Source organism: Lissotriton helveticus, chromosome 8 (genome assembly GCF_964261635.1).
Source record: "Lissotriton helveticus chromosome 8, aLisHel1.1, whole genome shotgun sequence".
Taxonomy (NCBI): domain Eukaryota; kingdom Metazoa; phylum Chordata; class Amphibia; order Caudata; family Salamandridae; genus Lissotriton; species Lissotriton helveticus.
The window spans coordinates 1,344,729,654-1,344,745,871 of NC_136069.1; the positions used below are offsets into that span (position 1 = coordinate 1,344,729,654).

The 16,218-nt window shown below is 48.3% G+C and overlaps 1 protein-coding gene across 4 annotated transcripts in view; it reads left to right on the top strand.

Annotated features, from left to right (window-relative positions):
- DCAF6 (DDB1 and CUL4 associated factor 6) overlaps nucleotides 1-16,218 on the top strand; it is a 592,636-nt gene that overhangs the window by 351,085 nt on the left and 225,333 nt on the right. The window lies entirely within an intron of this gene.

Here is a 16,218-nt window from a genome sequence, read left to right on the forward strand (position 1 = left end):
TAGGCAACATGCCCTGAGGAGGGGTGGCCAACTTACCAGCTGGGGGAGGGCGGGGGCAGCCCTCCGTGACTAAGGGCCCGCCCTCCTGATGGCCACCGGGTGGCCTCGGGCAGGCGCATGTTGTTCTGTGCAAGTCGCCCCTCGCTTCAGATGTTGTTGTGTGTAAGTCGACCAGCGCCTCACTGTGTGTGTGTACCCTCTATGTGGTCCATTTTGTGGTACACGTGTTTTTGTAGTGTTTGTACACCTTTGTTGTTGGTTTCTGGCTTCGGCGTTCGTCGTGGGATGTGCCCTCTCTTCACTACTAGTTGTTCTATTTTGTTTTTGAGAAAGGATGGGATTACTGTTAGTTGCTCGTGTAATATTGTTTTACATTGTTCCTTCCCAGTGTTTACATCTTATGAATTTTTCACTGTTGTCATCAGGGAGGATGGGGGATTTTGATGCATGTTCTTATATCATGTATATTTCCCATCTTTTCTCACTAGTATTGTTCTCTCTTTGGTGATGCTTTAAATTTCTTTTGCTTCCCATAGATATGGACATTTTTGCTTTTATGTATAGTTCTTTTCCTTTGAGATTGTTTGTTTTGTTTTTAATTTTTAAAGGAAAGGGATAATGTTGTATCCTGAGATTTACATTGCCATGTAAGTCAGCCTAGGTCTTCCTAGCTGCTCAGCCAGAGTGAGAGATGGTGACGGAATGTTGGTGTGCCTGTGATGAATGGAATGCCTGGGTGCCTGTGTGTGTGAGTGGGTGACAGTTGGAGATGGGCTGAGCAGCTAGGCAGGCTGCTCCTGGTGGGGCTGACAGGGACTGGCATAGGAGTACAAGAACTGGATATAGAGTTGTACCAGGTTGATCTCTGTTTATCCTACTTGAGGTGGATCAATAAAGAAGACTTCATGAAACTAACAAGCTGACTACAAGTGTCTTCTTACGCAAACCACAACACTGGGTTTCCTAGTCTGAACTTGTCCGCAGTCCAACCACCGGAGAAGGTATTGTTTGGATATCTGTTCAAAGGAAAGGAATCTGCTGTAGATGTTTTTATCAGATGAACAAGTTACTTACCTTTGTTAATACCATATCTGTTAGAGTCTTGATCTAAACGCGTATTCCTAATCGACCCACCTATCCTCCCTGCACTGCGGCCAGGTTTCTAGGGTCAGGGCTTATCCCTTTCAGGGCCCTAGTTTTCGAACACACTATTGTCCGCACACTTACTAACTAACAGACTGCAGGTGACCTTAAATGATGCGGCCCGCCTCATTTTCAGGCTACCAAGACGCTCACATGCCTCACCACTGCTACAGAGCCTCCATTGGCTGCCTATAAGGCAGCGGTCTGAATTCAAGAGCCTTTGTATAGCCCATAAAGCAATCTATGGACAAGCTCCGTCATACATAAAAAAACGGCTGGAGCCGTACAAGCCAGAATGGTGTCTTAGGTCCTCCGATGCACAACTGCTTGTTTGTCCTCGTTTTAGACTCGCTACAAAAGGTGGAAGATCCTTTTCGGTCTTCATCCCTAAAATATGGAACAAACTACCTGAGTCCCTCCGCAAAGAGGGAAACCTCCTTCGCTTCAGGAAGTCTCTGAAAACAATTCTGTTCAGAGAGGCTTTGAGTTTAGCCTAAGCACGTTCCCCCTTTGGTCATCCTGCTGAGTAAGATGCTGTTTCCTTTCGGTCAAAAGTGCCTTGAGACCTGCCGGTGAGTTGGCGCTATATAAACCGGAAATACAAATACAAAATACACTTCGTGACTCCACGCTTCCGGCGTGGAAAGTCGTGAAAAAGTAAGGGACGTCACCGTTTCGAGATGACACCTAAATTGGTGATGCGAATGTCACTTCTGGTGCGAAGGACGCCATGCGGAGATGACCAACCCCTCCTACAGGCGCTTTGGGCTAATCCTGGAACAAAAATCTTCCGGATCCAATCTGACGTCTGGGAAATTCAAAGGTAAAGAATCTGTAGCTAGATCATGTCTCTACCAGATTTACCGAAGGTAAGTAACTTGTTCATTACTGCTGCTGGTTACCCTGAATGGCCACCTCTCCACTTTGGAGTGTTTTATAAAAAGACGTTTGACCCAATCACTTAATTAGATATTCTCTAAGATTCATGTTCTCTCTTCAGGTGCCTCAAGACTAACAAGAGCCTGAGTAGCTTAAATGTCAGAGTACCGTGGGTGATAGCTATTAGATCACTGTATTGGCCACCTTGACCAAGGGCAAGGGTCAAAGAAATTAAGATCCAATTTAAATGGTTAATGTATTTCGCTTTGCTTGGTCAGGTATCCACAATCTCAAAGCTAGAAGGTTAGTTTGCATAGACTGCTCCTGTAACCATGCTCTATTGAAATAATTTTCAAACTACTGGAGGGACAAAAGCGAAACTGCGGAACGTGTTTGTCTTTACCACAGTTGCATGTTTTCAAATATGACACTATCTTCTTTGTCAGTGAACAATGCTTGCACAATGGATATACTTTTGTAACGCCTACCTGAATGAATATGCGTAGGACATAGCTGGTCTATTCATGGTGAGTGTTTTTAGGTCGAGGACCGTAGGCTGCGCTTGCGCAGTCTCGGTCCGAGAATTCATGTTTTCTAGAGAGGGTCCTTCCTAAACGGAGGCCAGCCATTGGAGGAGAGGGGCGTCACTCTGTTTAAGCCCTGCCTTTTTCCGATTCGGGGGTGTCTTTTTTAGCTTCTTTATTGTTTTCTTTCTTTCCTCTTCCCATTGGCTGGAATTTTACCTTCCAGCCAATGGGAATAGGAGAGAAAGAAAACCACGCCCCCCAATCAAAAAATTACGATGCTTTCTCCGAGGTATTTCTGCCTCACCTCGGAGAAAGATGGCGGTGCTGCTTGGTTTCCCGCCCGCCTCTCAGCCACAGGATTTCACACCGGCAGCCGAGGAAGACTTCGAGGGACTAACCCCCCCCCCCAATGAGCCGGTACGTTTTTTTTGTGCCTCTGTTTCCCTGATTTTGCCCGTTTTCTTGTTTTCATGCCTCTGTTTCCCTGCTTGTGATCCGGTTTTTCGTGCCTCTGTTTCCCTGCTTGTGATCCGGTGATTGTGCCCGTTTTCTTGTTTTCGTGCCTCTGTTTCCCTGCTTGTGATCCGGTGATTGTGTCTGTTTTCTTGTTTTCGTGCCTCTGTTTCCCTGCTTGTTGTATGTTGAGCTCTTCCACTGAATAGCTGCGGATTGTCTGGGGCCTACGAACGAACATGAGGAGCAGCAAGCCACGTTGAGACTTTCGGGCCCTTTCTGACAGTTCTGTAGGGCTGGACAGAGTCAGCCACATTTCATATAAGTATATTTGAAAAGCGAGTAGGAGTAAGTGCCTATGCACGCCGCTCTGTTCCGTGAGGGTGTCAGGCCGGGTATTATAGAGTGGGGCATTTCTGGGACACAGAGTTCTCGGAATGAGAGGAACCTCGGGGTATCTAGCAATCAAGTTCCAGTCCTTAATACATTTTAAAAAGTAAAAAATACATTCAATGTATATATTCCAATGTCGAAAATGTTTCTCGCATCGCTGCCGTCTACGTCCACAATTGTCACGGCCCACTTCCGACACTGGCGCCACAACGTCCTGCATAGACACCACCGAAAATGTTCGGTACTCTCACTAACCCCCGATCTATTGCTTGGCTGGGGGCCGCACTTCCGCCAACGCAGTCGTCGCCGACCTGGTGCCACTCATTCTCCAGGAACTTTTGTGTAGCACCCTCCCACCTGATATTAACATTTATACTCCCTCCTTGAAATGCCACTCGGTGCCCACCCTTTCCGGCCCCACTTTATAAAATAGAACACACGAGCAGAGTTTATTATCCCAGTGCTATAGTTGGGTGGGGCCAGTTAGCCTTGCTGCACAAGAGATGTGTGTTCAACAGATATGCATTGTAGTAACATATTTATATATATATATATATATATGACTGATCACAGGTACTGAACTAGCACGTCACAAAAGACATATTAAAAGTATAACTGGTTAAGCAATCTTCCATTTGCGAACTGTACCAATCAATCATACAAGACATATTACAAATTCTGACACCAACTTGTGATAACAGGTGTCAGTCTTTTGTGCACTCCTCAGTTCGAAAATGGCACTTGCACAAAAACCAGTTCCTTGTCAGTCTATTGGTGTTCCAGTGGTTGGTTGCCCACGCCTTCTGCGTGTCGTGGAGGGGATCTTATCTGTCCGGAGTTAGGTCCCCAGCTCGCTACCATTTGCGCCCTGCCGTCCGGCCGGGTCTGGGCCGCGAGTGCCGTCTCCTCCTGTTACTCCCCTCCTTTGTGCGGCCACGTCACCCTGCCGTGCGGCATTCAAAAGTGAGTGGCCATCCTCCTACACACCGCCCGCCGGTGTGTTTCCTTGGCCAACCAGTGTAGGATTTCCGTAAACGCCCCTTCCCTTCTCCAGCACTGCGACTTTGCTGCTCCTTAGGTGTGGGTGGGTGGGCTTCAGTCGTTGTTGTTGTCGCGCCGCTCTTCCCAGCTCCTCGAAGCGATGTGCTTCTGCTGAGAGGGCGGCGGCGCTTAAATCCTCCTGAACCCCCATAGGGCCTCAGGTGAGCCCTACCAATTGGGGGGTTCAAATAAAGCCAAGTTGACCATTGGGCGGCCCTTGGGGGCGCCCGGGTCAAATGTCACTTCCGGTCGGGGTGGCTGATGCGCACCCCGCTTCCGCTGGTTCCTGTGCGCTTTTGGGCGCCCAGAACCAGTTTCCCCACTGGTGGCACCGCGAGGATTATGGCGCCGGCCTTCAAGCCTCCCCCCCCCCCTGCGGGGGGGGGGTGCGGCGGCCTCTGCAACACAGCAGGTTGGAGGCTCCAAACACAGCAGGGACGGCCTCGAACGCCTTCACGTTCGATGAAGGTAGAAGAGTTACGTTGCATCTCTTTGAGGCCCAGCTAAGCCTTGTGAGCTGTATGGAAAGATGCCTTGTTCTGCGTCATATCCTGCCTCCCGTCTGTGGCTGTGACGGTGAACTCTGAACACCACCCCCTCTATTTACCTCATCTCCAGCCCTATTTGCCCTGTCATGCCTGAACCTTAAACCCTCTAAGGATCGTGGGAAATCTGATCGTACTGGTATGCCCTGACCCCTGGGGAGAGAGCTGCCCCAGGGCAGCAGGTCCGAGACAAACAGGCTGCCTGCGAGGCCGGGGCACGCAAAGTGCAGACCCAGGGACATTCCCAGGAAAGGGTGACAGCGCTGTATCTTGTGGGGAGATGATCCCTTCACCTCTCTGCTTCTGCTTAATCCATATCACGAGGGAGCAGGGATCTGATTTCAAGAGGCGGGGAGGAGACGGGATGGACATTAGCTGGGGAGGGCGGGAGAGGGTGAGGGCAGATAAGAAAGGCAGCAGGAGGCCGAAAAGGAAAGCCTGTTTTTCTCTCAGACAGACAACATCGGAGAAACTTGAAACCGAATCTTGTTAGTGACCTGCAAAGTGTATTTTCCATGCCACTGGCCTCGCGCACTGCGAGTGGTACATCACACATGAATGTTAAATAAGTATTTGTTCACAGAGGTCCACAGAGAATACAGGGACATTTTACACCTGCAGTTTTGTTTCATTTCAAAAAGCTTTATTCGACAGGAAGTTATAAAAGCACGCACAATACATCAAATACAAAACACAATAAATAGTACATAACAATACACCGAATAAAAAGATATTAAATTCCTTTGGTTACTGTCGATTAATAAGCAAGTTAAAATTAAATTATAATCTAATAAAAAATTGGTTCTTGGGATAAAAACAGCTTTAATAACGTCATACGATATGCTAGCTAGCGTCAAGTGGCAGAAAAGTGCGTGTGCGTATAATCCAGGCCCATCTTAAAAATGTGGCTACAGCAACAGCTATGCAGGGTGAGCAGTCTGACTCTAATATCCTTAGGGCTTCTATGTGCCTCCGAGTGCCCAAATTTGAGCATATGGGTTTAAGCCATTTGCGTCGAGGGGGAACATAGAGGGGACATACAAAAAATAAATGGGCTATAGTCTCAACCGAGTTTGAGCAGTTATGACATTTGTTATCTCGCGTTTGCGCCCATTTATAAGTAAAAGCTTTGACTGGGAGGGTTCCTACCCTGAATTGAAAGTACAGTTTGCGGTCTAGGGGGCTCTCAATGATATCCCAATACGCTTCACTAAAGGGCAATGATTTATGATCTAAAAAACGGCCAGTTAAGTTAGTTGGTGTTAGTACTGGTTCTAAGGGATGATATCAAAACCACTTCCCAATATTTTTCTTTCAATTGTTTTTTGGATGGGAAAGTTGATGTATCAGGTTCATCCCATAAAAAGCTTAGATCCAGCTTTTTTAAGAGTGATCTAAGCTCTTTAAGCCACTGAATTGTGTGGAAGCGATCTACCGAGATCACATCCTTCAGTGCCTGGACATAATGAGCAAGTTCAGGGGTGGTCCAGATTCGTCTCCAATATTATAGTGTCCGTAACCTCACTATGTCCGCCACGTTTTTCTTGCCAAGGTCAAGTAAGAGCGGAGCGGTAGGGGTGCTTTGGGGAGCACCAACTAAACTGCGTAAACATTTTTTCTCCGCTTTTGCTAGATGGCTCAAGTTAGTAAATCCCCATAGCTCTGATCCATGCAGGGTAGCACTTATTACTTTCATGTTATAAATCTCCAAAGCAGGTGTAATCGGCTTTGTGAGAGTGGATTTGTGTTTAGAGGATAGGACACCTGCAAGCTGATGGAATTTTAAAGTAGCCATGTCTGTGTGACCTTTCCAACCCATATTGCTCTGGAGTAAAATACCTAAATAGGTGAAAGCCTCTACCTGTTCTAAGGGTATATCATTTAGGAGGATTCTACCTTTAAAGGATTTGCGCTGGTTCAGGGACATGAACTTGGTTTTTGAGGTATTAATCTGAAGTCCACGCAGTTGGCAAAATTCCCCAAAGGCGTTGACAGCCTTCTTCAACCCACTCGGGGTCCGTGAGACAATCAGGGTGTCGTCCGCGAACATGAGGATGGGTACACGTACCCCAGCTATAACAAGGGCATCAGTGGGGGAACTACGAAGATGGTCAACTATTCCATTTATATATAAGGAAAACAGGGTGGGGGCCAAGACACAACCCTGCCGAACACCACGCTCGACAGGGAATTAATCGGTAACCTCACCCTGTACCCCCCATCTGATTCTAGCAAAGTTGTTCTCATGTAAGCGGACGAGGAAGGTCAATAGTTCAGGGGGCATCCCCAATTCAGCGAGAACTTTCCAGAGTTTAGAACGGGGGACTAACTCGAAAGCCGATTTCAAGTCGACAAAGACTGCATAGAGTGACCCTTTCCTCAAGACGACATTCCTCCAATAAAGTGCAATAAAATAGAAGACTTGGTCAATGGAGCTTGTGCAGGGACGAAAACCGGCTTGGAATGGGGACAAAATATTGTATTCCTCTACCCAAGTCTGTATTTTGTTTTGTACTAATCGGCCAATGAGTTTTTGAGCTGAGTCTATGAGGCTAATAGGCCTATAGTTACTTGGGAGAGATTTGTCGCTCTTTTTAAAAACAGGAATTATTTCAGCTCCCTTCCACGAGAATGGAATGGGAGCACCCCTGGCCACTGAATTGACTAGCAGTGCAAAGTACTGACACCAGGACGATCTATCACTTAAAAAAACGTCAGCAGGGATGCCGTCCATGCCAGGAGCTCTACCCCCAGTCACACAGTCTAATGCTATACTAACATCTTTGATGGTAAAAAACTGGCCTTGGTAAAAGATAGCAGGAGGTAAAGGGCACTCCTCCTCTTCCAGACTTCGAGCATATTGGGTCTTAAAGAATTCCAGCCACAGGGACTGGGCAACATTATTTTGAGGAGGTTCTGCTCCCATTTAATGATATTCCAAAATTGCTTGAAATCTTTGGCTTCACAAGCATATTTCAGGCCCCGCCACCTAATCCTCATCCCACTGTCTTTTAGCAGCCCTCTGAGCGTATCTATATGAATCCCTTGCCTCTCTCACTCTAGAGGGATTCTTTATCCTTAATTCCACGCTCAGTTTTTGACGGGCAGATCTACATGCCTCATTGTACCACCTAGCCGTATGTAACTTTTTACCTCTTTTTTCTGCAGTTTTGTATTTACACTGGTCACTGCAGTTTATATTTGAATATTGATCGGAATATTGTTGCAGCGCACGGTCAAAAGATAAGTCTAGTGCAGCAGTGACGTGTATAGCAGCCAATGTAATATACTGTCATACATACCTACATACCTAGAGGGCTGTAAGAAGTAAGGATGGAAAGTGCCTGATGCGGAGTGAGGAATGCAGACAGGAAAACTGGGAAACAAGAATAGAGGCCCCAGGTTCTGTCTCCTGCCCCACACTAACATCCACAAAGTTTGGAACCCAGACCAACATGATCCCTGCATCCCCATTTCATGCTGTTGATGGTTGTGGGTGGGTGGCTCTGTGTGTGAGTGGGTGGCTCTGTGTGTGGGTGGGTGGCTCTGTGTGTGGGTAGCTGTGGGTGGGTGGGTGGCTGTGGGTGGGTGGCTGTGTGTGTGGGTGGGTGGCTGTGTGTGGGTGGCTGTTTGTGGGTTGCTGTGCGTGGGTGGCTCTGTGTGGGTGGCTCTGTGTGGGTGGCTCTGTGTGGGTGGCTCTGTGTGCGTGGCTCTGTGTGGGTGGCTCTGTGTGTGTGTGTGGGTGGCTCTGTGTGTGTGTGTTGGTGGCTCTATGTGAATGACTGCGTGGGTGGCTCTGTATGTGTGTGTGGGTGGCTTTGTGTGTGTGGCTCTATGTGGGTGCAAATGCAATAGGTCTCGCCTTTGCGAGCGATTAAGCTATTGGCATTGTAAATGACAATGCCATTTATTTATGTTTTAAAAACAAAAACATAAATAAAAATAATGTCATGAGCAAATTGACTGAAAGTCAATCTGGTGCAAACTACAATAGAAAGGCTTGAGATAATGTGGACGCTGTTCTTCCTGATATTCGATCTTAATCTCAGCAGGAACTTGAAGGGTCTATATAAAGGGCCTTATTATGACTTTGGCGTTGTGGCAGTGGGCCGCCATGCCAGCGCCCTGCTGCTACAAGGCCAAAGCCATATTTAGACCGCCTTCTGGTTTCCTTCTGGAATCCAGGTCGGGTGATCCTGTGGTCCTGCGCCGGCTGGCCCACGGCGGTGCATCGCTAAGGCTCATACGAGAACATTAGCAAGGCACCGCAATGGGACTTCCATTGCATGTCAAGTCCATGCCCTGCAGGAACTGGGGGTGCGTGCATGCAGGGGGGCACACCATGTGCTCCCCCTGCATGCATCCCCTGGCACAGAGGCAACAGGGGGCCTTTGTATCCTCCCCTCCACACCTACATTAAAACGGTGGTGGTATGTATGTATGTATGTATCGCCTATTTGTACCGCGCTTACTGTCACCCAAAGGGTATCCTGGCGCTTGACACTTAGAACACCGTGATGTTATGCTGTTATGGCAATTACACTGCCCTGGGGAAAAAATACGTTTTTAAGCCTTTTTTAAAGGAGGAAAGATCTTCGACGATTCTCAGCGAAAAGGGTAAAGAATTCCACAGCTTAGCCACGGTAAATCTGAAGGCGCGCCCGCCCATCCGAGTCCTCATAATCTTGGGAACTGCCACCAGGCTGGCTGATGAAGAACGCAACGCTCTGGCCGGCATGTACCATGAGAACAGCTTCTGCAGCGGGACGGGCCCCTGCCCATGAAGGGCCTTAAAAACCAAGCAAGCTGCCTTGAAATGGATGCGCTGGAAAATTGGCAGCCAATGAAGATCAGAAAGCGCCAGAGAAGAGGAATCGGAGCGTAGCCGTGAAAGAGCCAACTTAGCAGCCATGTTCTGTACTCGCTGCAGTTTGCCAACCAAAATGGCTGGCGCCCCCAGAAGTAGTGCGTTGCAGTAATCAAGCCTGCTTAAGATGATACTACGCACTATCTCTGGGCGGGCGTGGACCGGGAGCATAGGAAGTATCTTGCGTAATATGCGAAGCAACATCATGCAGGTGGCCACTGTTTTGTTCACAAACACATCCAGCTGTAGATTGGCTCCCAACATCACACCCAGGTTTCGAACAGAGTCTGCCGCCATAGAAGTGCCCTGGGAAGGAGACGGACAAAAATCCGTCGGCAAAGGCCTCGGGATACGATCCAAGGAGCAGTGCAGTACCTCAGTCTTTGAGCTGTTAAATTGCAGGGAGTTTTGACGAAGCCATTCTGCAGTAGTTGTCATACAGCGATGGAAGGTCTCCTGGGATACTGCATCCCTACCTTCAAGAGAGAAAATGAGCTGCGTGTCATCAGCGTAATTGGTGACTGTTATACCAAAGTACTTGATCAACCTGACCAGAGGACGGAGATATAGATTAAATAGAATAGGACTGATGGCCGACCCTTGTGGTACGCCCTGTCCCACTTTTTTGATGACAGATCTATAGGGCGGCAGGGCTACCACCTGATGTCTATCACCGAGATAGGAGACCAGCCAATCCCGGGCCAGGCCGGCCACTCCGATTTCCTCCAGTCTGTTAACCAGGATGGCATGGCTGACCGTATCGCACGCGGCCGACATATCAAGCAGCACTAAAAAGGCTGCCCGACCAAGGTCGACACGCGAACGTAGGTCATCCAGAACTACCACCAATGCTGACTCGGTGCCGTGGCCCGGCCTGAAGCCAAACTGAGCCACATCCAAACAGATGTTCGTCTCCATGAAACTGGACAGATGTTTAGTGACCAGTTTCTCCAATATCTTAATGGGAAAGGGAAGCCAAGAGATAGGCCTGAAGTTTGCCACGCAAGTGGGATCCAGTGTTGCCTTCTTCAAGAGAGGAGAGACCACGGCCAGTTTCCAACAATCAGGAACTCGACCGGTACTGAGGGACTGGCAGCAGATGGCATGGAGGGGGGGAAAGAGCTGTTCTTGAAACATTTTCCAGAACTTGTGAGGTAGCGGATCTAGAGGGGAGCCTGAGGACACCCCATTGGCCAAAACACGGAACTTCTCGAAGGAGGGAAGAGGAAAGCTGTTAAGCTGTACCTGCCTTCCATCTTCCTCCAATGACCCTGAAGTAGATAACAATGCGGGGTCAGGCGGACACTGAGGACAAGGGATGGCCGGGGCACAAAGGTTACTCAGAATAGTAGCAATCTTATCCTTGTGCCAGAGAATCACATAAGGCTTGGGAAGCCGGAACATCGTTGATGGCACAGGCAGGGCGAGAGAGGTCCTTAACGATCTTAAACAGGGTCTGGGATTTATTTTCTGCTTGCAGCAGCGTCTCCTCTAAAAACCTGGCTTTGGCACACTTAATCTGTGCTTTGTACTTCAGCAGAGTCTGTTTAAACAGAACTTTGTCAGACTCAAGGTACTGCTTTCTCCAGGTTCGTTCCGCCCGCTTACACTGAAGTTTCAAGTAGATCTTGCGAATACCAAGGCATGGCAAGCTTAGTCCTATCCCTAGTTTTCCGCAGAGGGGCCAGTTGATCCAATGAGTCAGTGATATGCCGGCTAAGGATCTCATAGCTCTCCTCCACGCTACCTCCCAGGGTAAAGCCCTCTGAGAGCAGGGTTGGCAGGCTCGAATATTTCAAGAGCCTGGACCATTGCCTGCTAAGCTTAGTAGAAGCTCCTTTGCTGCCTCCTCTCAATACAGCGGCGGGAAGAGAGAGGGAGAAATAAATAAGAGCATGGTCCGTCCAGCACTGAGGGGCAATATCCCGAATAACAACCTGACTAGCATCCGCAAAGATCAGGTCTAAGACATGACCCTTTTGGTGGGTCTGAGAAAGCACCAGCTGCTGCAGATGAATATTACAGCAGGCCTTGACCAAGTCTTTATAGGCTGAGTCCATAGGTCCATGGGGTCAGAGATTAAAGTCTCCTAGAACCATGAGCCTAGCATGGGTATTGAAAAGATCATAAATGAGATCTATTAACTCATGCACAGTTGACAAAGCGTTGGCCGGGGGTCTGTAACACAGCAATCCAGAGTGCAAAACACCTCCCTGACCTTTTAGGAGGAAACCCATTAATTCGCAGCCCGGGACTTCCCTAATCTCCAACTGCGAAAAGTCCAGTTCTTCCCTAAAAATGTTATGTTAACATTTTGATTAAGCGCAACAGCTGCCCCAGCAAAGAGGCGTCCCGGCGCTAAAGAACCAAAGTCAGAGCTGTACAAAGAGATGAAAGGAGGCAGGCAGCGAGTCCTAAGGAGAGGGGAACAGATGGGTCTTAATAGCTTTCCGGAAAGCAGACAGGTCCTCCAGAGAGCGAATGTTCAGTGGCAAGGAGTTCCAGAGCTTGGCTCCCAAAACCCTAAAGGAGCGGCCGCCGATTCGGCAAAGCTTTGTACGGGGTACAGTCAAAAGGAGCTGGCCTGATGAGCGCAAATTGTGTAGTGGCTCGTAAGATGTTAGAAGCGGGCGCAAAAGTTCTGGACAGCCGAATTTGAGGATCTTGAATGTCATGATAAGGGTTTTGAACTGAATAAGAGATTCAATGGGCAGCCAGTGCAGATTTCGTATGGCAGCCCGGACCGAGCATCTGCGGGGAAGACCAACCAAGGCTCTTGCCGCAGAGTTCTACACGCGCTGCAATCGCGCTATCTCCACTTTGTTGGCGCCCAAAAGTAAGACATTGGCGTAGTCTAAACGGGAGAGGATAGAGGATTGAATAATGATTTGGCGGACTTTAGAGTCAAAGAAACCGAGTATCGGGTTGAGGCTCCTCAGCAGGCCCACACAAGTAGCAGCCACTTTTTTTGTGTGGGTCTGGAAACTAAGCGAGGAGTCCATCCAGACGCCCAGATTTTTGACCAAGGTTTTAGGACTGGAATGGTGCCCAACGACGAGGGCCACCAGTGTTCATTCCAATAGCTGGAATTCTTACCAAGGAGCAGCACCTCTGTCTTGCCTGCATTAAGCTGCAGGCAGTTGTCCGTCATCCACTGGGCTACTGCTGCCAGGCCATCCCTAAATCTCGAGTCCGAAGTGGACGGGCCTTCGGTGAGAGTGATGACCAGCTGCGTGTCATCTGCATATGACACCAGCGTTAGGTCCCACTCTTTAGCCACTGCCGCAAGTGGCTGCACATATAGATTAAAGATGGATGGGCTAAGTGCAGAGCCCTGAGGGACTCCTTGGCCGATGGAATGGGACTGGGAGAGAAACGGGGGAGCTGACACCCGGAAGGATCTGTCCCTCAGGCATGAGCGGAACCATTCCAGGGCAAGACCGGTAATCCCAACTGTCGCCAGACGGTTTAACAGAATGTTATGAGAAACCGTATCAAAGGCTGCGCTGAGGTCTAGTAAGATCAGCGCAGCACTCTGGCCGGCATCGAGGATTGTCCGGAGATGTTCAGTCGAGGACAGGAGGGCAGACTCAGTGCTATGGCCCGGCCGGAACCCGTTTTGAGATGGGTCCAAGATGTTATTATGGTCCATATGTTGGGACAGAACGTTGTTTACATGCCCAAACCACCTCCGCTATTCCCTACCCGGGGATTATGCCTATTTTTGTATCCCGGAGGGCAGGCTAGGCCCAGCTCTACCTTGCTATCAGGTCTGGTCCATGTCTCTGTTAAGAAGAGCACATCCAACTCAAAGAATTCAATGAGGAGTGCAATTTCTACATGATGCTTGCTAAGGGATCTAACATTGAGCAAGCCACAGGCCAGTGATTCCAGGCAGCTGGCAGAGATGGTATTTAATCTGCAGTTCGTAGGGGGACATGGATCCAGACTTACCAGTTCCTCTTTAGAGTATATTAAGCGGGCCGAAGGCAAAGAGGCAGCATTCCCGGCGCCCGGCGCGACCTGTGCGCGAACGGGCGCAAACGGGCTTACCTCTGGCGCACCTCCGGCGCCCCCCCGCTGCGCGCTTGCGCTGCGCGCCTGCATTCTAGGTCCTTAAGTAGGTTTGTCAAATACCCCAGAAACACTAGCACGCTACCCAAGATGGCGTCTTGGGAGCATGTCAAACCCCTGAATACACACCCAAGATGGCGGTCGGGAACAACAGAGCACGGGGCTCACCAAAGTGGTGAGTGGTTATGCCGATTATAGTGCAGGAAATGCGGCAAGAGTAGGGGTCTAGGCGCAGTACTAACACTAAAATAATGTAGTGCAAAGTGATTAAAAATTTGCGAGTGTCGAGCGGCGATTCAGCAGGAGCAGCGTTGCATACACAGCAGCGTTACACACACAACAGCGTGGCAGTCAAAGTTCTGTGTCCCACGTTAGCCTTCCAAGCCCTAAAATACCATTTGTCAAGTGCCCCAGAAATACTAGCACGCTACCCAGGATGGCGTCTTGGGAGCGTGTCAAACCCCTGAATACACACCCAAGATGGCGGTCGGGAACAACAGAGCACGGGGCTCACCAAAGTGGTGAGTGGTTATGCCGATTATAGTGCGGGAAATGCGGCAAGAGTAGGGGTCTAGGCGCAGTACTAACACTAAAATAATGTAGTGCAAAGTGATTAAAAATTCGCGAGTGTCGAGCGGCGATTCAGCAGGAGCAGCGTTGCATACACAGCAGCGTTACACACACAACAGCGTGGCAGTCAAAGTTCTGTTCTGTTCTGTGAGGAAACTCTGTGTCGCTGTGGCACTGCCAGCATGTTAGGGGCCTCCGACCACTGCAAGACAGCCAGGCAGCACCAGAGGTCCCATGGCGGTCCGACCTCACTACTTCTAATAAGGCGCTTGGACCAGCGGTGGGATGGTAGCTGCACCACCACAGTGGGTTTGGTGGTCCATCGGACAGCCAAAGTCATAATGACACTCTGTGTATTCTTAAAAACATCGTGGAAGATTTGTAGGTTTCTTTAATTCACCATTGCTGATTTATGATTTCTCTTCTTGGAGCGTGCGTTTCAGAGCAATTGCACAGGAAATAGGAGGTGTGATTTTCCAGCTTAATTTGGTCTTCAAGACAGATCTGTTCTGTAACTCTGAGAAGCTAATAGGAGCTCCTCTAAGGGCCTATTACAAGTGTACCTGATAAAATTCGACACTCAGGTGTGTGGAACCTATTGGGTGGAATAATTATTGTGCATTCTGCCTTTTAAGGAAATAAATGCATATTTAGGTTTACCGTGTAAAATTCCACTTGGCCTGGTAAATACTGTACTTTTTCCCTTCAAATTCGAGAAGGGCCTGCCTTGCCGAAATTTAACAGAGGGTACGAACTTTATCACATGCACTATTTATTTTTTTACACACATTATTGATAGGTTTTTCAATGTCACAGGGTGGTACATAGTGAAACAAACAAAAAATCCAAGGCAATTTTGCATAGTAGGTCAAGTACATTGAGTCAAGAATCAGACTCAAAAGAGAAAATAAAACCAGAAGAAAGTCATTGACAGCAAATTAAGTTCATAGGGTGGGAGTTACTTACATCAAAACATTAGTAGTATTATCTGAGTGAGCACGTGCTAATTATTTGGTGTGATAAACATCTAACTACGTATCCCTGTGCAAACAGGTATTTGGCAGGGATCGTAACTTAATTGGCCACTTGCAATCAAGCTCCAAGGGTGAATATGATGGGGGTCTATTACCTTTCAATTGGGCCATATTATTGTGAAGATGCAGTAGTTTGCCTACATCTTTAAATTTCCATGCTTGAACGGAGAGGGTGAAAAGCCTTTTAGGAATAAGCATTTCAGCAAATTTTGTTTGCAGAAGTCTAGTTCAAACATACAATGGGAAAAAGGTAATAAAACTAGTCAAAGTGTTTTCAGTAGTCATCAATCAATCAGGTCATTTATAGAGCGCACTACTCACCCGTAGGGTCTCAAGGCGCTGGGTGGGGGGGGGGGGGGGGGTGCCGTTACTGCTCGAACAGCCAGTACAGATGTCTCTGCGGAAATTCCCACCATCTTCATTACACCGAGACAGTTGGCTTGGGGAAAGAAATATTTGTGTCTAAAAAGTAGGCAGCAATTGACAAGTAACTGTGTTGCAAGGGATTTTCCCTGGCGCAGTCACTGTTTCTTTTGTGAGATGGATCATGAATAGAATCACCATTTTTTACTGGGAGTATATTCGGTGAGGGATTAATTTAGTGCCTCGGCCGAGATTTTATCAGGCCCTTAGTTACTACTCCAAATGAGTCTCTTGTGGTTACTCATAGTAAGTGATGATTTTTAAAGCGT